The sequence below is a fragment of the Haliotis cracherodii genome, unplaced genomic scaffold, assembly GCF_022045235.1.
Source record: "Haliotis cracherodii isolate W230 unplaced genomic scaffold, xgHalCrac1.p SCAF_22, whole genome shotgun sequence".
In the NCBI taxonomy this organism is placed as follows: domain Eukaryota; kingdom Metazoa; phylum Mollusca; class Gastropoda; order Lepetellida; family Haliotidae; genus Haliotis; species Haliotis cracherodii.
Window position 1 is genome coordinate 11,818,624 of NW_027266278.1, and position 22,244 is coordinate 11,840,867.

The window sequence follows — 22,244 nt, forward strand, 5'->3', positions numbered from 1 at the left end:
TGCCCTGTTAATCTGTTTCCTGTTTGTCGGGGCCGTCTAAGTCAGTATCCCGTTTCCCCAGTCCTATTAGTCAAGACATTTTAAGTCAGTATGTTGCTCACCCAGCCACCTGTTGTCCCCTGTTAGTCATTTTTAAAGTCAGTATTTTGTGCACCCAGTCTGCTATTTTGCCCTATGAGCCCCGATATTTCAGTCAGCATTCATTCAACCAGCTGCTATTGTGCACTATACAAGGGATATAAGCAGATGATTTTCTATGGTCGCTAAACAAGTCTATTAGTCGAGGCATAACCCACAATCATGTTTTTATGTAGCAATTTTCACATTGTTTAGTGCACAATTCATGTTTATTTAAGAATTTTATCTCATGATCAGTAGCACACTGTTTCTGAACTCACAACGGAATGTGTAAGAGATGTATACTTAGCTTTATACAGTATGTAATGAACAAAGGAGTAAGTATGTTTTGAACATCTCAGTGCGCAGGAGTTTCATAGTAAGCGTTATTTATTACTCAAAACGCAGCGCAGAACTTTCAGAAGCGCTCGTAAAATCAAAAGCAAAATTGTATCACCTCCTCTTATCACACAATGCCGTAATGTAACGTTTGCAGGAGACTAAAATAAGGACACAGATACTTATACCAGTGATGGGACCTGAACCCGGAACCGGTCAGGAACTCTTTCATTGGATGATGACAATACACCGATCCCATCCCGATCGATAAGCCCCTCCCACAAGCTGCCGTCCTCGTTTTAGGCGTCACAGCCGGCGAAACGATTTCACGGGCGATGAAGTTGGCTCATATTTTGGTACCGGTCGCGTGTCAAAAATATCTAAAGAGGAGGGTTATAATGTCTATTGGCATATAGTTTAGTTGTCAAGTTGTATATGGGGAATCATATTGAGTCATGAGTGTATTATATTGTCAATATATAGCATGTCAATAATATATTGTTCATCCGAGGGCGGGGTAACTAAATTTTGTTTTTACTTTCCATCGTTACAGTATGGAACGTATTGGAAACCGTAAACACAAGCACAAGTTGCAATTCATGTGAAAATCTATAAATAAATCACATATACATTGCCCACGTTATATATCTGGTGCTCTAAGTAAAACCTATATAACCTGAAAGGCATAGGGTTAGTGGGTCTTTTTAATGAATAATAATAAAAGAATAGTTGATAAAATGAAAACAGTAAATTATTTCCCCTCCCTGCTACACTGGTTTTTACCACCTTGGTTCCTCATAACACTGCAAACACGAAAACGTCGTTTTTTTCCGTATATGGTCATTGGACGGAAAAACGACTAAATATTCATTAAAATTGATTAATTGGTCAGCGTCTAGAAAGTGTTCAGAAAAGGGTCGAGTTTTTCAAGCGTAAAATGGACGGAAAAACGATGCTTTTTGCTCCGCCTTGTACAACTGTTAACGGCCAATCAGATGGCGCTGGTCCCCCGACGCACGTGATGTCCAAGGCTTCCTTTCGGAAGCTTTAGGTTTCGTATTTCTGGCATGCCTTGCTCTAGTATCTCTCGCGCGCAGTGCAGCGAGATTTGCTGATAAGCTAGTTTTAGGATATGTTACATGTTAATGGAATTCAGACACGCGCCAAGAAGTCAAACCAAACAATGTTACTAAGTTTATTGTGGTAACGGCTATGTACAGTTACCCCTATCGGATATTGGGTTGTGTTTCATTTGGTTATAACAATAACTATTTTTTTAATGTGAAGTTTACAAGATATACGACTTGGACGCGAGGTCGGTCTCATGACGTTCTTCACGTGACTGTATTCTTGAAAAGGTGTAAACACTGACTACTTCCACATTCCTGGGGAAAACCCTTGGAATTCCCTAGTACGAATTCATACAGAAGCGTGGTTGCAAGCCCATTTAAGGATACCCTCGCTACAACCCATCCCAGAGAGAAAAAACACGAAAAAAAATCCAAACTGTCGCAGTGACAATTTACAGAAATCTATGAATTTACCTTAGTATCTATTTGACACATCTTCACAATCACCTTTCAATGATCGGCCAATTGATCAGTGATGCCAAAGGCTTGAAATAGCCACAGGTTAATTAACAACTTCGAAAATATCTCCCGTCACGTTTATCGTGTCGGCCATTTTGACGTATTGTACTTGATGTAAATGTATTACGACGCTCTGTCATTGTGATTGACTTACTGAGGTAATTCTGTAAAAGATCTTCTCATCTAATGAGGATTTTGTTTGGAATATATTTCTTGTAAACATACTAAAACGTGTGTTCCTCGCTTTGGGGGGAACTATTTTATTCCGGGGTGGCCCATTAAATCTAGTAGTAAGTCAAGGCACCATGCGTGATCTGTTATTTTATGTGTTTAAATTACGATTTGGGGCGTTAATAAAATACACTGACGCAAGTATATTCTATTCAAATCAATTGGCTAATTGAATATGCTTTCTTTTACATATTACATAACATCACTGCACACAATATGAACAGTTGCAGTAACACACTACGGTAATCGCATCAAACATCATTTTCAACTGTACAGTATATCAGTATTTCAGTTATATCATGGTGTATCAGACTGCTGTGGGATAAAAATCCGAAGTGGTTCAGGTCATCCAATGGGTGTTCGGGAAAAGGTGAGCGTATCCTGCCACACAAGTGGCACCCGTCACAAACACATGCAAGGACAAGTCAATTGTTCACCTGAACAAAGCACGGAAACACACAATGATGCCCGTCCTCAGTTTTACCGAGCATGTAAATTATTTTGTCCGTCAAAAACATGGACGAGTATAAACAATATGTTCATTCACGTAATACATGTCATACATTTGACAAAATGTATTGACTCGGAGCATTATTGTTAACCACAGCGTATGCAGTTGAACTCATCACCCATCCCATTATTGATAACCCTTCTTGAAGATCTATGAAATCAGAAGCTGCAACACTCTATCTTTTAACTGGCATGTCAGACTTTTATTTCATTACTCAGTTTTATTTGCACGGATTACTATGGAAGGGACATTGTCTCGTTGTCGCATTGTCGCATTGACGCCTTTACAAAAACAAGCAAAACGTGTCAAAATTAACAAAAGCGCGACAATTGGCCATTTGTCGCATTGTCTCTCTTTGATAATCCTTTTCTTTATTTTACAAAAGGGCGACGATGCCGTAACGCGACATTTTCAAGGTCAAAATATGTCTCGTTGTCGTATTGTCGCCCCATCACAAATGTGTATAAAAGGCGTAAAGTTCAGTTATTGTTACAGTTAGGAAGTTCAAACTGATAAATGTACGTCTTGAAATGAAAACACAAGTCCGTCCGCGAGTCCATAAAGTTTTATTGTGAGCTCTTCTCTAAAAGTGCTTAGTGTTCAACTCCCAGTTCCAAACACGTAGTACCTCCTCAATAATCCACATACCTCCAGTGCAGTGGTCTTCCGGAAGATCTTACTCTTGACCGTATTAGACAACTGACGAGGGCATTGCCTAAAAGTAGGGCCGGGCCGGGCCAAGACGGGCCAAAGTGTTATTGGCTAATTACTTCATTATCGGCGATCATATATTATTATTGATGCAACATACACACATGACATTAATGAACAATCACCAACCAAAAACGTGAAACATAATTAGGTATTTCGGAGTAAATCGCTTGAAATCCAGAAAGTGGAGCTGTGTGTAAGCGTCGCTGATCTAGGTAACATGTAAAAGAGCAATCGTTAAACGAAATAAGATTTGAAACGTATCAAATACTTCTAGCTCTCGCGATATAAATTTCCATCTGTCGGCATAGTGTTTATATTTATAGGATAGTACTATATCTATGTAAATACCACTTAATAATGTCACTGTTCATCGTGTATAAAGCAGACACGTTGGTTAAAGTAGACCTCTTCTCCCCATACTCTCAACAGTCTCACAAGTGTTCGGTCCAACTTGGCCCGGGCTGTCAAAATCAACTTAAACCTCACAGATGTAACATGAAATGGATTCACACCTATAGATTAGTATTATATCTACCTAAATATCTCTTTATAGTGTCTCAGATCGCGTTTTTTAAAGAAAACAAGGTGCTCAAAGTGAAGCCCTTTTCCCTCTACATTCTCAACATAGTCTCTATCAGAAGTGGTGCTCGGTCCGACTTGTCCCGGGCTGTCAAAATCAATTATACACACAGATGTATCATCAAATGTGTTAATATCTGTAGCTTAGTATTGTATCTACATATAAAACACTTTATAATGTCACAGTACATCGTATTTAAAGAAAACAAGGTGCTCAAAGTGAAGCCCTTTCCCCTCTAGATTCTCAACATAGTCTCTAACAGAAGTGTTTGGTTTGTGGTAGGTCCGACTTGACCCGGGCTGTCAAAATCAACTTTAAACACACAGCTGTATCATCAATGTAGAGGGAAAAGGGCTTCACTTTGAGCACCAAGTTTTCTTTACATACCGCGATCTGAGACACTATAAAGTGGTATACAGGTAGATATTATATCATTTTGTCTTGGAACATCTATAAGATGTACAGCTACATGTATTTACCAAAAGAAAGAATCTTTTACTTCATTAAATAAACATTCACTCATTGAACATCTCCAACAGTTTTGTCCATGTTGAGATCCACTGAAATGGTTAGTTCACTTGTTACATTTATATAGAACAGAACGATATTTGTGATTAAATATGATTGTGGATACATTTACCTAGGCTATATTTTAAAATTCAACAATAGCTTGCGTGTGGTTTGTTTGGAAGCATAAAATCAACTATTGTTTGTAAAAACCATTTGTGTGTGTTAATATATATGTTTTTTAAAGGAAGAGGTGTTTGAATAAATAATTATTTGTGTGTTCACAAACCCCTATCATGTAATTATATTTTCCTGAATAACATGTTGTTTGCATGTAAAATAAATGTCCCTGTTCACCTATGTAGAAAGTCGATAAGCGAAATAAGACTGAGTAATAGACTGTGTATTATAGATCCATAGAAATACGATTGCATAGACGATCAATTCAGAATACAACAGGTGTAAAGTGTGGCTAATTGACATGTATCTCGATGACTAATTGAAATGTATTTCGCAGGTAATAATCAATAAACATTGTGACAGAAAAACAAGTGAAGGATTGAGTTGAATTTTAGTTTTGCGAAAAAGGTCCGTGGTTTCTGTGGATGAAACTAAGTTTGACAATGTTGCAAATGATCACCTTCTTTGACTTCATTACGGATTCCTCAACCTGTATCAAGGAGAATTGTTTACAGTTAAGTAAAATTCTAATTAAGATTTCTTAAAGCTGTCACGGTGGCAAATTCAAACTTCGATATCATGGTACACAGTTCTATTGTAAAGTCAGATTGGGAGTTCAAATTGGCGCTATGTATTTTTATCTCGAATTTGAAATAAGCGGTTAAATTTATATGTTTTGTTTGTTTGTTTGTGTGGGGGGTTAAAGAGGACCAAGCAAAATATCTCTCTTCAATCTCGTTTATTCGCCGTAGTAGCTAGAATCGTAGCCACCCATGGCGTAACCTAAAACAAATACACATAACATTTCTTATAAACATGGCCATATGGTAACAGTGTACATAAGTTATTATGGTGAAAAAGCATTTCAATTCATAACAAACTTCATACAATATTATTCAGACGTAGATATTACTCCCGTCAGGATGTTACATTCACCAGGATGAAAATACATTTCAGTTACATGATAAACCAACATATCCTACTCTGAATAGTTCATACCAACATGGTGACAACTAAGGAATGTTATATGAAATTACAGGTTGATGAAATAGAATGATATAGTTGAATACGACTTAATACTGATAATAAATAAATAGACAGTGACTAGATTGGTAATTAAAAGTTGAAATATTGTTAATGTAGCTGCTGATCAGCACTCACCCCCAAGGAGTCTACAAACAGCTGAGACACTTCAGATGGAGCAACACATCTCCATGGTGACTCCTATGCAGGAAAACAAAACTACTGTTATGGTTTTGTCTCCAACAATAATCACTAATGCAACACGACACAGTCTATGTTGTGATATTACTATTAGTCTACGAAGTAAAACATTTAGGTTCACGGACTAGGTTAAAATACAAAAAGGAAAACTAATTCACTACTTTCGCAACATCTCGACATCATCATCCAAAACGACACGAGACACAGCTAACAATTCCTCAAGCTAAGGGAAGTAACTCCTGTGTTTACATCGCCCACGTGGTAAGTGCTATCGGATTACAGTTTACTACAAAAGCTAAAACGTTATGATTACTTTAATGATAAATAGCAATAAAGTCTTTTAACAATTCATAAGTATATAATTTTAGATGAGACGATGACATTAACAACTGAAAGTGCACGAGGGCGATTACTAGTGAAACAATTGTAAACAAAGGGCAAAGGGAGCTAACTCGTGTTTTTCATGAAACACCTATGCTAAGCGACCGATTATAACTGGTAATGGTCATTTAAAATCATTTTACGTACTGTGTTTAACACAGTAACTAAAATACTATATGAAAACGCAAATACATTCGGATGACAACACTAAATTCTGCTAACATATGCACCAAACAGAATAGTCACATGGCACGGGATGCGCGAGGATAGCAGTCTCACGGCGCATTGTGGTTTACAAAATAAAACTACAGCAAAATACAACTATCTTGTCTATGCAAACAAATCGCAAACATCACAGTAAAAGGAAGTCAGCATGGGGAGCGTACTTACTCGTTATTTTCTGGGAAATGAAGTATAAACGTTGAAAATGGCTTGCTGGGAAAAGACACTACATCAGCATGAGCTTGGTGCGAGATGAGATGATAACAAAATGCACCATGGGAAAATGTGGAACATTTTCGTTACGAGATATAGAAAGTGAAAATACTACTAATTAATAAACTGAATATGGAAATTAATTAGTTCTGCCAATCTCACAAAATTGCAGAGAAAGGCTTTATTTAAAATAGGAAAAAATTGACATTTACGATTACTTCCGGAAATTGCCGATGATTATAAGCTTACGAGCCAAAGACTGGAGGTACAATAATTGAGTACTAAAACTCTTTTACATTTGTGTTTTTGTTTAACTCAGCAATATGCCAGCTATATGACGGAGGTCATGCAAATAATCAAGTCTGGACCTGCCAATCCAGTGATTGACAACCATAGTCACCTTTTAATGCTGAAGATCTGTTCTAACCCTGATCTTCACAGATCCAAATCTATATGTGAGGTGAGGTGAAATTGGGTTTAACGTCGCGTCCAAGATTATTGCACTTATATAGCGACGTGCATGCACGTGTATGTGTGGCTGCTTGTACTAGTCCGGACTGATGCCGATTTATAGTGCTAGCTCACTGAGATACCATGCCGCAGTTTAACATGAATACCCCACTCAGACACAGTATACTGACTCCGAGCCGACCAGTCCTTGTTTTAGCCCCTTAATGTCGAGCGCCAGACAGGGTAACAACAAGTACCATCTTTTAACGTCTTTTGGTATGACGCGGCCGGGGATCGAACCCCGGACCTTCCGCTCTACCACAAGACCACGGAGGCGGGCCTAAATCTATATGTATTTTTATGGTGAGGCGGTCGTGATCGGAGAATAGGTTCGAGAGTTCGGTACACACATTCGTGGTCAATATCTCTCATGTTGTGGATGATAGGGATTTTGTCATGTTTTGAAGAAATGCTTTTGATGGTACACAAAACGTAAGCTTTACCTCGAACATGCTAGTTCCGGTCACAAAATATATGCTTTATCTTTTACTGATTTTTGTATTAATAACATTACAACGTTTCACAAGGTTACAGACTCCAAGGATTCATTAAAGTGCATTTTAAGCACCTAAAATTGACAACTAACACCCTGATCGCAAAACTCCTAACGATTTTTACTAAAAATAGATACGAAAACTTTTGCTGAACCCGAGATTTGAATGACTGACAAATCCGTACTTTCTTGTGTTCTCATACATAAAACTGCAGTGTAAACATGATCTAACATGGCTTAATGTGGAATGTGTCTATGATTGTAAACTTTCCATATTATTCCAAATTGTATGCATACACATGTGTCATGTCTTTATTTGGTTTTGTGTCTCTACCCGCAAACATATGTGGCAAGATACACCTTCCATGATAGTGGACGATGTGGACACTGACGAAAATTTCTACAACATGTCCAAACATTCCCAAACAGACAGAATCATATGCTTTCTGAAAGTCAATCCAGCACATCGTTGTTGTCGCTGTCGTTTTTGTCGTCTACGTCATCATTATCCTTCAAGGATAGTGGACGGTATGGACACTGGAATATTTCGAATATTTGGAAATGTGTGCATTTTAATTAATATAAACACTATTTTAAGCGTCAGGAAACGGGATTTTTCTTGTCATGAATGGCGAGTATAACAACTTGGGAAGCTAGCTTGACATTTCGTTAGTACGGTCCTCATACTGTCTTTGCCTTGTTTCTCCTGAATCTCATTAGTTTCAAAAGAAACAGATAAATCGGTCATACAATGCTTTCATTGGATTTATCAAAAAGTACCATATCAGGTTTGTTCGCTTGGATACGTCTGACTCTGTATTTGGGCGTATTCCAAAGAATTTTATATGTAATTATCATTTCCCACGACGCCCTCTGCATATTCTGGGTGGTACCATTGATGGTCTCGGAGTCAAAACCACGCAGTACGGTAACAAGAGGATCGAACCATGCCAAAGATACTGTGTTTGTGTCAAGCTGGACATCAACTTTGACACAAAATCACACATTGACGTTTTCGAGTAGCAAGTGACTGGTTCTAGGTCGATTTGATATGGCACTTCGCTTGATTGACACTCATTTCTGTACCGTCCAGCACCATCAACAAAATAAACATTAACATTGATATTCAGTACTGCATCAATGGGTCGTTTAGGAAAATCCATTGAATGACTTGTTTTCAGTCTTGACATGCTTCACAAGAGGATCTTCAGATAAATAAATATGTGCAATAGTGCACGATTAAATTCAATCATGAAAGGCCTCCTTGTTAATCACAACACAGACGTTAAAATATGGTGATCATCCTCATCATAAACAACTATCATCATCATTATCATTACGATGTTTATGTTCCCGTCAGAGTACATCGTATTTAAAGAAAACAGGGTATAGATATAAACACATTTGATGATACAACCGTGAGTTTAAAGTTGATTTTGACAGCCCGGGCCAAGTCGGACCCAACTCAGCCAAACACTTTTGATAGAGACTATGTTGAGAATGTAGAGGGAAAAGGGCTTCACATTGAGCACCTTGTTTTCTTTAAAAAACGCGATCTGAGACACTATAAAGAGATATTTAGGTAGATATAATACTAATCTATAGGTGTGAATCCATTTCATGTTACATCTGTGAGGTTTAAGTTGATTTTGACAGCCCGGGCCAAGTTGGACCGAACACTTGTGAGACTGTTGAGCGAACCGAACCGAGACACTTTAAAGTGGTATATAGGTTAATATTATACTCGTTTATAGATGTGAATACATTTGAATATACATCTGTGAGGTTTAAGTTGATTTTGACCGCCCGGGCCAAGTCGGACCCAACACTTCTGACAGAGATTTTCTTAAGAAAATACAGGAAAAGTGTTTGACTTTAACGGACCAGTTTTCTTTAAATACGATGTACTGAAACATTATAAAGTGGTATATAGGTAGATAAAATACTAATCTATAGATATAAAACACATTTGATGATACATTTATGTGTTTAAAGTAGATTTTGACAGCCCGGACCAAGTCGGACCCAACACAAGCCAAACACTTCTGATAGAGACTATGTCTAGGATGTAGAGGGAAAAGGGCTTCACTTTGAGCACCTTGTTTTCTTTAAAGACGATGTACTGATATATTATAAAGTGGTATTTAGGTGGATATAATACTAATCTATAGATGTGAATCCATTTGATGATATATCTGTAAGGTTTAAGTTGATTTTGACAGCCCGGGCCAAGTCGGACCCAACACTTCTGACAGAGATTTTCTTAAGAAAATACAGGAAAAGTGTTTGACTTTAACGGACCAGTTTTCTTTAAATACGATATACTGTGACATTATAAAGTGGTGTATAGGTAGATATAACACTATTCTATAGATGTAAATACATTTGAAGATACTTATGTGTGTTTAAAGTAGATTTTGACCGTCCGGGCCAAGTCGGACCCAACATAAGCCAAACACTTCTGATAGAGACTATGTTGAGAATGTAGAGGGAAAAGGGCTTCACTTTGAGCCCCTTGTTTTCTTTAAGGACAGCGATCTGAGACACTATAAAGTGGTATTTAGGTAGATTTAATACTAATCTATAGATGTAAACACATTTTAAGATACATATGTGTGTTTAAAGTTGATTTTGACAGCCCGGGCCAAGTCGGACCGAACACTTCTAACAGGAATTTTCTTAAGAAAATACAGTAAAAATGCTTCACTTTGAGCCCCTTGTTTTCTTTATATACGATGTACCGTGACATTATAAAGTGGTATATAGATAGATTTAATATTAATCTATAGATGTAAACACATTTGAAGATAGATTTTTGTGTTTATAGAAGATTTTGACCGCCCGGGCCAAGTCGGACCCAACACAAGCCAAACACTTCTGATAGAGGCTATGTTGAGAATGTAGAGGGAAAAGGGCTTCACTTTGAGCACCTTGTTTTCTTTAAATACAGCGAACTGAGACACTATAAAGTTGTATATAGGTAGATATAATGATAGTCTATAGATTTAAAGACATTTGATGATACATTTGTGTGTTTCAAGTGCATTTTGACAGCCCGGGCCAAGTCGGACCCAACACAAGCCAAACACTTTTGATAGAGACTATGTCTAGGATGTAGAGGGAAAAGGGCTTCACTTTGAGCACCTAGTTTTCTTTAAAGACGATGTACTGATATATTATAAAGTGGTATTTAGGTGGATATAATACTAATCTATAGATGTGAATCCATTTGATGATATATCTGTAAGGTTTAAGTTGATTTTGACAGCCCGGGCCAAGTCGGACCGAACACTTTTAACAGGGATTTTCTTAATAAAATACAGGAAAAGTGTTTGACTTTAACGGTCCAGTTGTCTTTGAATGCGATATACTGTGACATTATAAAGTGGTGTATAGGTAGATATAACACTATTCTATAGGTGTAAATACATTTGAAGATACATATGTGTGTTTAAAGTAGATTTTGACCGTCCGGGCCAAGTCGGACCCAACACAAGCCAAACACTTCTGATAGAGACTATGTTGAGAATGTAGAGGGAAAAGGGCTTCACTTTGAGCCCCTTGTTTTCTTTAAGGACAGCGATATGAGACACTATAAAGTGGTATTTAGGTAGATTTAATACTAATCTATAGATGTAAACACATTTTAAGATACATATGTGTGTTTAAAGTTGATTTTGACAGCCCGGGCCAAGTCGGACCGAACACTTCTAACAGGAATTTTCTTAAGAAAATACAGTAAAAATGCTTCACTTTGAGCCCCTTGTTTTCTTTATATACGATGTACCGTGACATTATAAAGTGGTATATAGATAGATTTAATATTAATCTATAGATGTAAACACATTTGAAGATAGATTTTTGTGTTTATAGAAGATTTTGACCGCCCGGGCCAAGTCGGACCCAACACAAGCCAAACACTTCTGATAGAGGCTATGTTGAGAATGTAGAGGGAAAAGGGCTTCACTTTGAGCACCTTGTTTTCTTTAAATACAGCGAACTGAGACACTATAAAGTTGTATATAGGTAGATATAATGATAGTCTATAGATTTAAAGACATTTGATGATACATTTGTGTGTTTCAAGTGCATTTTGACAGCCCGGGCCAAGTCGGACCCAACACAAGCCAAACACTTTTGATAGAGACTATGTCTAGGATGTAGAGGGAAAAGGGCTTCACTTTGAGCACCTTGTTTTCTTTAAAGACGATGTACTGATATATTATAAAGTGGTATATAGGTAGATATAACACTGATCTATAGATGTAAACACATTTGATTATACTTCTATGTGTTTAAAGTTGATTTTGACAGCCCGGGCCAAGGCGGACCCAACACAAGCCAAACACTTTTTTTAGAGACTATGTTGAGAATGTAGAGGGAAAAGGGCTTCACTTTGAGCACCTTGTTTTCTTTAAATACAGCGAACTGAGACAATATAAAGTTGTATATAGGTAGGTATAGTGCTAGTCTATAGATTTAAAGACATTTGATGATACATTTGTGTGTTTAAAGTGCATTTTGACAGCCCGGGCCAAGTCGGACCCAACACAAGCCAAACACTTCTGATAGAGACTATGTTGATAATGTAGAGTGAAAAAGGCTTCACTTTGAGCTCTGTGTTTTCTTTAACTACTGAAATATGAGACAATAAAGTGGTATATAATTAGATATAATACTAATCTTTAGATATAAAGAATCTTAGGAACTTGAGAAGTGCTTGGACAGTTATTAACACGTTTCGTGTCAGTCCTTTGACATTCGCGAATATCCACTTCCAGAAAACATCCTGTGTTGGATTAACACGAATTAGTAAAGATTAATTAGGGATGCCCAACACGTTAATTAATGAAAGAAGAGTAGTCAAAACACTGTCGTTTCCTGCCCAGGACATCACGCCCCTACACGCCAAGGTCGGTGAGAAGCATTCTAATCAAAGAATACACACAGTCAATACACAGTCATCTCGGCTTGGACACTCGCCCCGTGCAGACGTGTCCTTCCAAGCTCGCTACCCACGCTCAACTATGAGAGACATCGCTCTGTCGCTACCGAGGGAGCTAGTTGCCATCCTGGAGCCCTTGCTGGCTTTCAGGGTTGGGGACTACTCCCTCAGGACTTCCTACAAGTCCAACTCCTCCACCCTCTCCATCTCCTTTGACTTAGGTCAAAGAAAAAGGCCTCTGGTCAAAGCTCCGGCCAAGACCAAGCCTAAGGAGAAAACCACCCCGGCCCCTATCCCTGCTGCACCACGCCCGGTACAGAAGGCCAGGCCGCCCAAAGTGAAGAAGGCTCCACCCGTCGCCGCCATGGAGATCCAGGAGAGCCTACCCACCACCCCTCCGCCCCCAACAGCAGCATTGGAACTCGCTCCCCTCGAATCTAGAGGGGAGGAGCCCTTTCGCACGCCTGTAGGGACAGGACACGGAAGGAAGAAGAGAAAGAGGAAAAGTATCTTCTCCCCTGACCCCCCCCCCCCCTCCCCCCATCACCACCTACAAGCAAGACCACGGAAACACAGACCGCCGTAACACCAGGCCCCTCCCTCAACACCAGCCAAGTCCAAACCGACCCGGTTCCGGAACCAGTTGTTGAGGAAGACGTCCGTGTCGACCTTGCCCAGAAGGCCAGTCTCATCCTGGAGCAGCACTAGGTCCACCCTAAACCCTGCTACCAGCATGAGAGCGGCAAGGTATACCCCAGCAACCGCCCACGCCCACCCATGGTGCTGGTGCAGTACTGGGGAGAAGAGAGATTTGAACATGAAATCCACAGCTACCAGGATCTCTCGGATTTCCTGGTCGACTGCGATCTTCAAGTCAGCCCCCTCTTCATCACCAACGCCGCCGCCCGCCTCACCACCGCACTGTTCCAAGCTCTTTTCCATATTATTATTATTCTCTAATCACCCCCTCCTTCCCAGCCAAAACACACACCCCTAGATTATCATTTTAGGTTTACCTAATTTACATTTTTTGGGGTCGCACTTCTTTATTTATTCATTATGCTTTTTTCCCCCAATAGTATAAGTGTTTCCCCGTGTGCGAGATACGCTAAAGTGTAATTTATTACACACGGAAAGCGCAAGTTAAATCTCCGAATGAACGAACGAGCACAGTCAGGACACTGACTTTTCTACGAGACTCACGGTATGTAGTCATAATCATCAGTTTATTACATTGTTGAAGGTGCATATTTATTCAAACTCAATTAAATGAGCAAAACTATACGTTTGTGGACATTAGAGATCTGCCTAGATATGCGCGTTTCGTTTTATTATTCTGCAATCCATTTTTAGGATTACCCGCTGGCCCGGCCCGGCCCGACTTTTCTTGGCCCGACTTTTAGGCAATCCCCCCCACTGACGAGTGCACGCCTGACCTGTGACCTCGTTGCAACCCTCGTGATGTGTTTGCCGAAGGGAGAGGTGTAGGAAATGTGTGCTCCAGCCCAGCGCAGAGCTCGCGACACACTGTATACTGATGTATACAGTATATTGCAGTTGATATACTGTATACTGCATGTGATACATATTTGCGGAAACGTTACAACTTTCAAGATTCAAGATTCAATTTGCATATATTTGATATACAACAGACCGCCGTCATATATCACTGGAATACTGCTGAGAGCGGCGTTAAAACAAATTGTTTTCATAATGGAGCGCTGCAGTCATTTAAAATAGAACCGTATACATATGTACATGTAGTACCAACTCACTCTATGTGTTTCGAATATTCAGCAGAAAATATATTATTAAGCAGGTCTTTGGGAAAAGATATCAGATTTTTATAAGCAGCCACATAGGGATGATAAAGGACCCCTCGCTGATTAGGTTCTTGTTTACTTAAGAGCAGAGTTGGCCATGTTAGATGATATAACCAAAATCCAGGCGCTCCGGCGGGGGGCAAGCTGGTCTTGTTAGTGTATGGTATGAGCTGTGACGTTGACCCAAGAGAATAATGTAAAACATGAGACCAACTCAAGTCTATAATGATTGGGAAAGTCTAGATTTCCACAGCTCTAGCCTGAAATTAAGAATTGTTCTATGCTCCATTTTAATTGTATTATTTTCATTTTGTAGACATGGATGGACCAACCAGGAAAGTAATTGATGGAATATTAATATCACATGTTACCACTGATCCAGTTAAATTCATCACACAATAATAAATTAGTATTTGACATTACGGCATTTGATTATTAGGGCATGATCATGTACATGTTCACTGTAGTAATGTACACATCAGTCAACTTGATTATAATTTTTATCAAAGTGTAGCGCGGCATCAACGATTACTTTATGATATCCTCACTTGTCATCGATGTATTGACATCGAACAATGGACGGCAATTCGAAATTCTTATGGATAGCTTCAATAGGGACAGCGCCGGTGTCAGTACAATTTTCCTAGTTAAAATAAGTATCTACAAAATATAATCTGAAGCAGACAAGAACAATATTTTTTTATTAATGCTTACTTTCATGGATAGAATTAAGGCAATCTAGGCTTGCCAATTGCAAATCGTTCTAGGCTTGAGCTGGATTCCTTTTAAATTTATTCTGTATGGTCTGGGAGACGAACGGGCGTCAGTATCGCATGGAGAACTTTGACAGCCTTAATCAGTGTAATCGGATATGTTGTGGAGTTTCGGTTTTGGGATGTTTGCTGAATATATAGAATTGCGAGTTATGTATACTCTGTATTCTTTCGTCATGGTAGCATATATATATTCTATGTTGCTTTTTGAATTATCCACAAATAATGAAAACTACAATGTAAACCTCTCTCTGGAGATATGCAATAATACTACTGAAGGGCATATCTGAAAAATGGGACTTCTCGACAAATATTTCTTTCTTAAATACTACCCATTACAGGCATTCTGATCATTATATCATACTTTGTACAGTTTAAAAGTCAAATAATGGCAAATTGTGTATCTTTCTACATTTTGAATTAATTATATTTTCTGAAATAAAACCTTAGCATCAGATAGTGATATACACGAATATGATATATACTATTATAAATGAATTATCAATTTCGTATTATGAATTAGATAAACAGAAATATGATAGTAAAACGAATTATTTTAATCTATTCTTGTGAGTAGGTAACGAGAGATCTAGGCAACGCACTAACGTAGCCATTTATGAAAAATGAAATATTAAAAGTTTAGGGGTTTGAACATGCACATTGAATGACAGGGAAGAAAGCAACGCAATAATTAAATTATGAATCAAATTATGTTATAAATATAACAGAATATTTAGAAAATATAAGTTTAATTTCTCATTGTTGGAAGGTGTTTAATAATTATATCGATTTTGTTTGATTGTTTGTTGTTTAACGCCGCACTCAGCAATATACCAGCTATATGACGGTGGTTCGTAAATAATCCAGTCTGGACCAAACAATTTAGTCATTATCATCAAGAGCACCGATCTACGCATTTGGGATACGATGACATGCATCAACCAGGTCAGCGAGCCAAGTCGCCTTCGTTGAATGCCTATTCTAACCCGGATCTTCACGGGTATTTTTTTAAATAATAAGGTACAATGAAATTCTGTATATGTCCATAATAAGTGTGTATAAGTAGATGGATAATATGTCCATACACGCCAAGTAAATGGTATATGCATTAATTTAAATGCAAATGATTCAATGATGAGTTCTTTCACAAGTCCATATTTCAAGGCATGTGTTTGATATTCATAATAACTCCACAAAAGCTACACAATGGCAACAAAACGGTACCAGCATCACAGATACCAATAATACATGAGATACATATAATTACTTTAAAGTTAAAACATGTATCTAAATAGAAAATTAGAAGGATACACTTCCGACATTTTTCTTATTTTGTTTTCGTTTGGAGAGAGAAGTTGTGATTGGTATCTGATGGGTGCAAATAGGTGTTCCCTTCCGCCCAGGCCTTGCGGCAATGCTATAGCCCAAAATGAAACAAGCCTTGTTCAACAGGTTCAGACTCAAATTTCTATCCCACTTGGGCTCCTTTTAAATTTAAATATAATTTCTCGTGTCGATATGTGTCAGAAGAAATGAAATATTACAGCACTGGTGAATAGGTTATATGCGCATGTCAGCGTCGATCCTATAATATCCCTTTATGCAAAATACATATATACTGATGAATTAACGTAGTAATACTACGCAAATATATGTCAAGATGCATACATCAGTATCATCTCGTGATCTTAATTCGTGCTTTGAGCCCTTTTTCTACCGGAGATTCTGGGGTGTTACATCACACCAGAAAGCCAGGTCCAAATTCAAGTCATAATTTCATGGTCCGTCTTGTATGTTGGAAACCAATATCGCAATATGGCTAAATATTGCTGAACGTGGTATTAACCCCATTACTCACATAATTATTCCATTTTCTACAGTCATCTACGAACACTATCTTTAAGGAGGTATATCTGTATCATCCAAATGTCCATACATATATGTCCACATTTATATGTATAAAGCAAGTCGTCCTGCACTCTTCCTTAAAAGATAAATGTTAAGCATTTCCTCTGTATGGATTTATATAATGTAATATTGTTTTAATGTAATGCTGATGCAGTAAACGTACCACAGACCTAATGCTAGAATAGCATCTAATTTCTGAAATGAACATATTTTACAGAAAAAAACAGTTGTTTAAACAATACTTATAAAATATAAGAACAAGGAGCCAAGAGCCAAATATTGGGCTGTGTTTCGGGGTCTTATGACAGACAAACCTGATGCCTTTAAGTGTAAAGATAAGTAAGTATAGATGTTGTACATATTCAAATATGTTCGTGATTAACCCAACCTTGAAAAATATTGAAAGATGAGTGGTAACTATTTACGCCATTATTTCAAATTAGAATGAGAGCACATCAGGAAAGCATGGTACTTTAATATACGTATCTTGTTAACCCAATATTCTTTTTTAAGTAAGAGCAGCATGTATATCGAGAGTATAGGTTTGGTGTGTGACTTATCACACAGTACTTTCAGAAAGTGTGCATATTCTGTTTATCGGTAATAAATAACATAAGACGATTCATACGGGTAAATACGATTTACTTCAGAACTAGTATAGATTATTTAAGGTTAGGGGGAAATGTATGTAATTAACAGAACTTTGGCCGGGTTTGAAGGATTTGGGTCCTGGCTTGGGCTTTGTGTTGGACGTGTAGACGGCATTTCCAGGTTTGACGTATCAATGACAAAAATGATGTCAGATGCAATTTTCTGCCTTTTCGGGTGAACAATTTGCTTGCCTTTGGATGTGTTTGTGGCGGGTGCCACTAGTGGATCGGAATGAGCTCGCGTTTTTGCGAGCATCCAATGTCATCATTTATTATGATGAATCATGAAACATGCTCCTGATGTTGTCGCAATGGTGCAGTTGGCGCTACTTTTGGCAAGGGTTTCTCATGATTATGAAAATGCTTATGTCGCTTTTGTTGACCGATAAACATGAAAAGATATAATGTTAGTGTATATGGTCATGTAATTAAGAAACAAACGACGAGTGGGAGTTGTTTATTGTACGATAAACAACGACCGAGACTCGTTTATTTCTATATGAGATATCAACATTACGTACAGCCTCTTTTAGGGTGTTAAATTAGGAAAAAATACACGCTTTACAATATTTACCCGTACTTAAATAATGATGCCTTGAATAGAATCCGACAGCGGCCATGCTAGATAAATCCATTTTAGGATTTGAGTTTGGTCCCACATATCGTCACAATTTTCTCGTCAATCATCTGTACCTTTTCTCCCAATACCGATTGTCATATCACTCTCATTTTCGGATTCTCCAGCAACATTTATTGGGAACAACTCACTAGACACATACCTCTCAAAAATAAGGTCAAATTTACAAATTTTACTTTTCAAGTTGCGAGTGCATGTTCGAATCTCAATAAATGACGTCATGATAGAACAATGTTTTATCGTGAAATAAATATCGCTTCCTTCTTTGTTCTTTGTGATTTATCTCATAGCTATCTTATATCATCAAATGCCAATTTCTGATTGCTTTATCATGACGTATCCGTGTCATGTAGCAATAACATACACAAATATCGTTGACTTCGACGTTGAATAGTGTCATGAAATCTGATTATCCTCTTGTGTGCAATATTTCTGGTTGATAACATATTCTTACTTTAAGAATAGCGACTATACATTATTATATATCCCTTATCAGGTCTCTGTAACATTTGCAAAATGATACAAATATAAAAATACAACTGAACCTAAATGTAATGTTTTAATATCCTTACGTTGCTGAGTGCAGCATTTAACAACAAACAAACAAAACATAATATATTTAAGAATTATGTTAACAATTCCGATGCTAAAAATAATCTCACAATCTCCATATACCTCTTCTCTCTCTCTTTTTCTCTTTTTTTTAATAATCTGAAGGAATAATAATGGCAATACTATCATAATTATCATCATTATTTATGTTACTTATCCTCAAGTGAAGTAGTCCTTCACACTATACATTCAGTGAAGAAGCCCATGAACATATGAACTATGTAACATACATTCATGGAAATTAGATGAACAGTTGAAGTAAGCAAATGATATTATTCGGTCGAACGTCTATCAGCCATCTATTCTATTCATGAAGAACATTTCACGTGGGACCAACAGAGGGAATTATGACTATCGACTTGCTAATTATTTTTTATATTCATTCCAGCTCAAACGATCTATTGGCTTGATTTATTGTTATGGTATCCACAAAATAAGTAGGATCCGATTTTTTCCGTTTTTGTTGAAATAAAACTGATTAATATTTGCTGTTTACATATCAAAGTGTGCGAAATTGTTACAAAATGTTTGCCCACAGCAAGGCTACGTATCCCCAACATATTGTGCTAGGCACAGTATCACTGGACTGAGGGAGGGCGGTATTCCTCCTTGTGGGTCACCTGCTTGGCAATATGGTACAGGAAAACTGCAGGGGGTGAGGGCAGTTAAGTTGATGGTACAGACAGATAAGAGAGATCATTTTACAAATGTGAAACCTCAGTCCACAAAGGAAGAGGCGAAAGCTGAAACTTGGTGAGGTTTACCGAACAAAGGCAGTTATTTCTAGTTTCTTACTGACTCTCGAAGATACATTTAATAAAACAATTAATGCGTGTGTGTGTGTGTGTGTGTGTGTGTGTGTGTGTGTGTGTGTGTGTGTGTGTGTGTGTGTGTGTGTGTGTGTGTGTGTGAGGTAGAAGAAGAATTGTACACCATAAAAATGGCTACGTATGTAGTTGGGGTAGATATGTTGAATGCCCGGCCAGTATGACCTTTGAGTCACTACAGTTTCAGTCATTAAAATGCGTAAAACAGTATTTGAGTGAAAGAAAACACTATAAGTGAGTGAAACAAAAGACCTCAGTACAGGCACACCCAGTCCCCCAACCCCAAGTCTGCATGTATCAATACTCATACCTGCCACATCCTCAACCACTTAACTTACTCACACAATCATCTGACAACATGTTCGCCAACCCTCGTATCACAACGCATGCACGCACGCACGCACGCACGCACGCACGCACGCACAAACACACACACATCACATTCTTCTTTCCCCACCATTATGTCTACGTCAGCCATCATGGATCCATGCGCATGCTTTCATACATAATCCATCCTCCCACCATTCCCCAACATCCATCGAACTATAACTATATCCGCCCTCATGTATCGGTATTCGTGCTTTCATACATACATACACACCCCTACCATTCCCCTACATCCATCGCAGTATAACTATGACTATAACCGCCTTCGTGCATCCGCACTTATGTTCACCTTGCATTGCATATGCATCGAATTACACGTTTAACATATCGTAAATATTTTACAATATGTACATATTATATATCAGCAAACAGAGATTATTATAACGCAATAGATTTCATCCGTCAAAACATCACAGAAAGAGGGGCAGCCTGGAATTTTACAATGGCATCTGAATGCACTAAGACGTTCAACTGGTCAGGAGGTGAGAGTTACGGAAGATTACGGTAAACTTCAGTTACAGATCTCCATTACGAATATCTAAAGTATGAATAAAGATCACAGCTTGCTATGACGTGTACTTCATGCCGGCAGAATTAGCAATGTCCTTAGCTCTAAATTGTATGTCTAAATGCTTATGTAGACAAAGACCCAAATGTATATAGGCATGACCATATTATATTCTACGCAAATATCACCACATTCAAAAACAAAGCTAGATTGAGTCTTTGAAGGGCATTAAGAACTGATACACACAAGGAAAACTATTTATGGATGTCAACGGAGGAACACTGCGTTTCGGAATATATACTTTCTCCTTCATCAGGTGCATATTATTAAATGCTATGAGGCAGAGAACATATATTTGTACCTGTAAGAACAACAAAAGTAAAAAGATAGCAAAGAAGGGAACGCAACAAGGGAAGCCAACAGATAACTGGCATGGCGCTGATTACACCGCCTCCCGTTTGCCCATTTTCCATTTCCCATTACCAATCATTCATAAGTTAAGTTTTGGCTTTAATTTGTCCATTGATAATCAACCATCAACGTCTATTATTTCCACCCTAAAAATATGTAGTTTACTAAGAAAGTGGTATCCAAATATAATGTGTGTTACTGTTGACCACTTTCTTAAAGGCATTGTTGGTTCAAAGCTTTCGGTCATAGAAGCCGTGCCATTTTTCTCTTGTCAGAGGAGTACACAAAGTATACGTCATCTGGACTAACATTTTTGGTTCGATGGCTGGGTTAGATCGCCAACTTTGTGTTCTGGCGATTGGGTGCCTCACTCACAGTGTGGGTTCAAATCCCGGACGGGACTCAACCCAAGAAAGTACGAGAATCTGTACTTTACTCAGAAAGTGTTATCCCAATTATAACATTTGTTGTCAAGAAAACACAATAAATGTATATTCGGCTTTGGATGGGTAATGATATCACAGACATATACGGATATTGATGATGACTTGGAGGAGCTTCGTAACGCACGTCTTCTCAATTCAGGGATTGGTAAATCCAAATATGTGTGTGCGCGTGCGTGCGTGCGTGCGTGCGTAAATATGGGCCTGTTGGATGTTACATAAAACATTCATCTTGAGCGGGATGGTAGTTCGAGTTGGATTAGCATGTTAACTATATGATCTTCTTTAGGCAGAGAATGCCGCGCATGAATGTATTGATGAAATTCCTAGGTACATGGGGCCTTTTCGTCCCCAGGAATACCCACAGTGGAGACTTCAATGGGGATAGGGTGTACACAATGTGCTACCTGGTAGATTGTGTGTCATCAGATCGGACAACGTTGGTCTTTGACTGATTGTGGCGTAAAACACACTTATTCATTTACTTATATCGGAAATTGAATGTTCAT

The 22,244-nt window shown here is 38.2% G+C and overlaps 1 pseudogene; it reads right to left on the bottom strand.

Annotated features, from left to right (window-relative positions):
- Nucleotides 1-22,244, bottom strand: part of LOC139471487 (probable UDP-sugar transporter protein SLC35A4) — an 84,730-nt pseudogene that overhangs the window by 2,994 nt on the left and 59,492 nt on the right.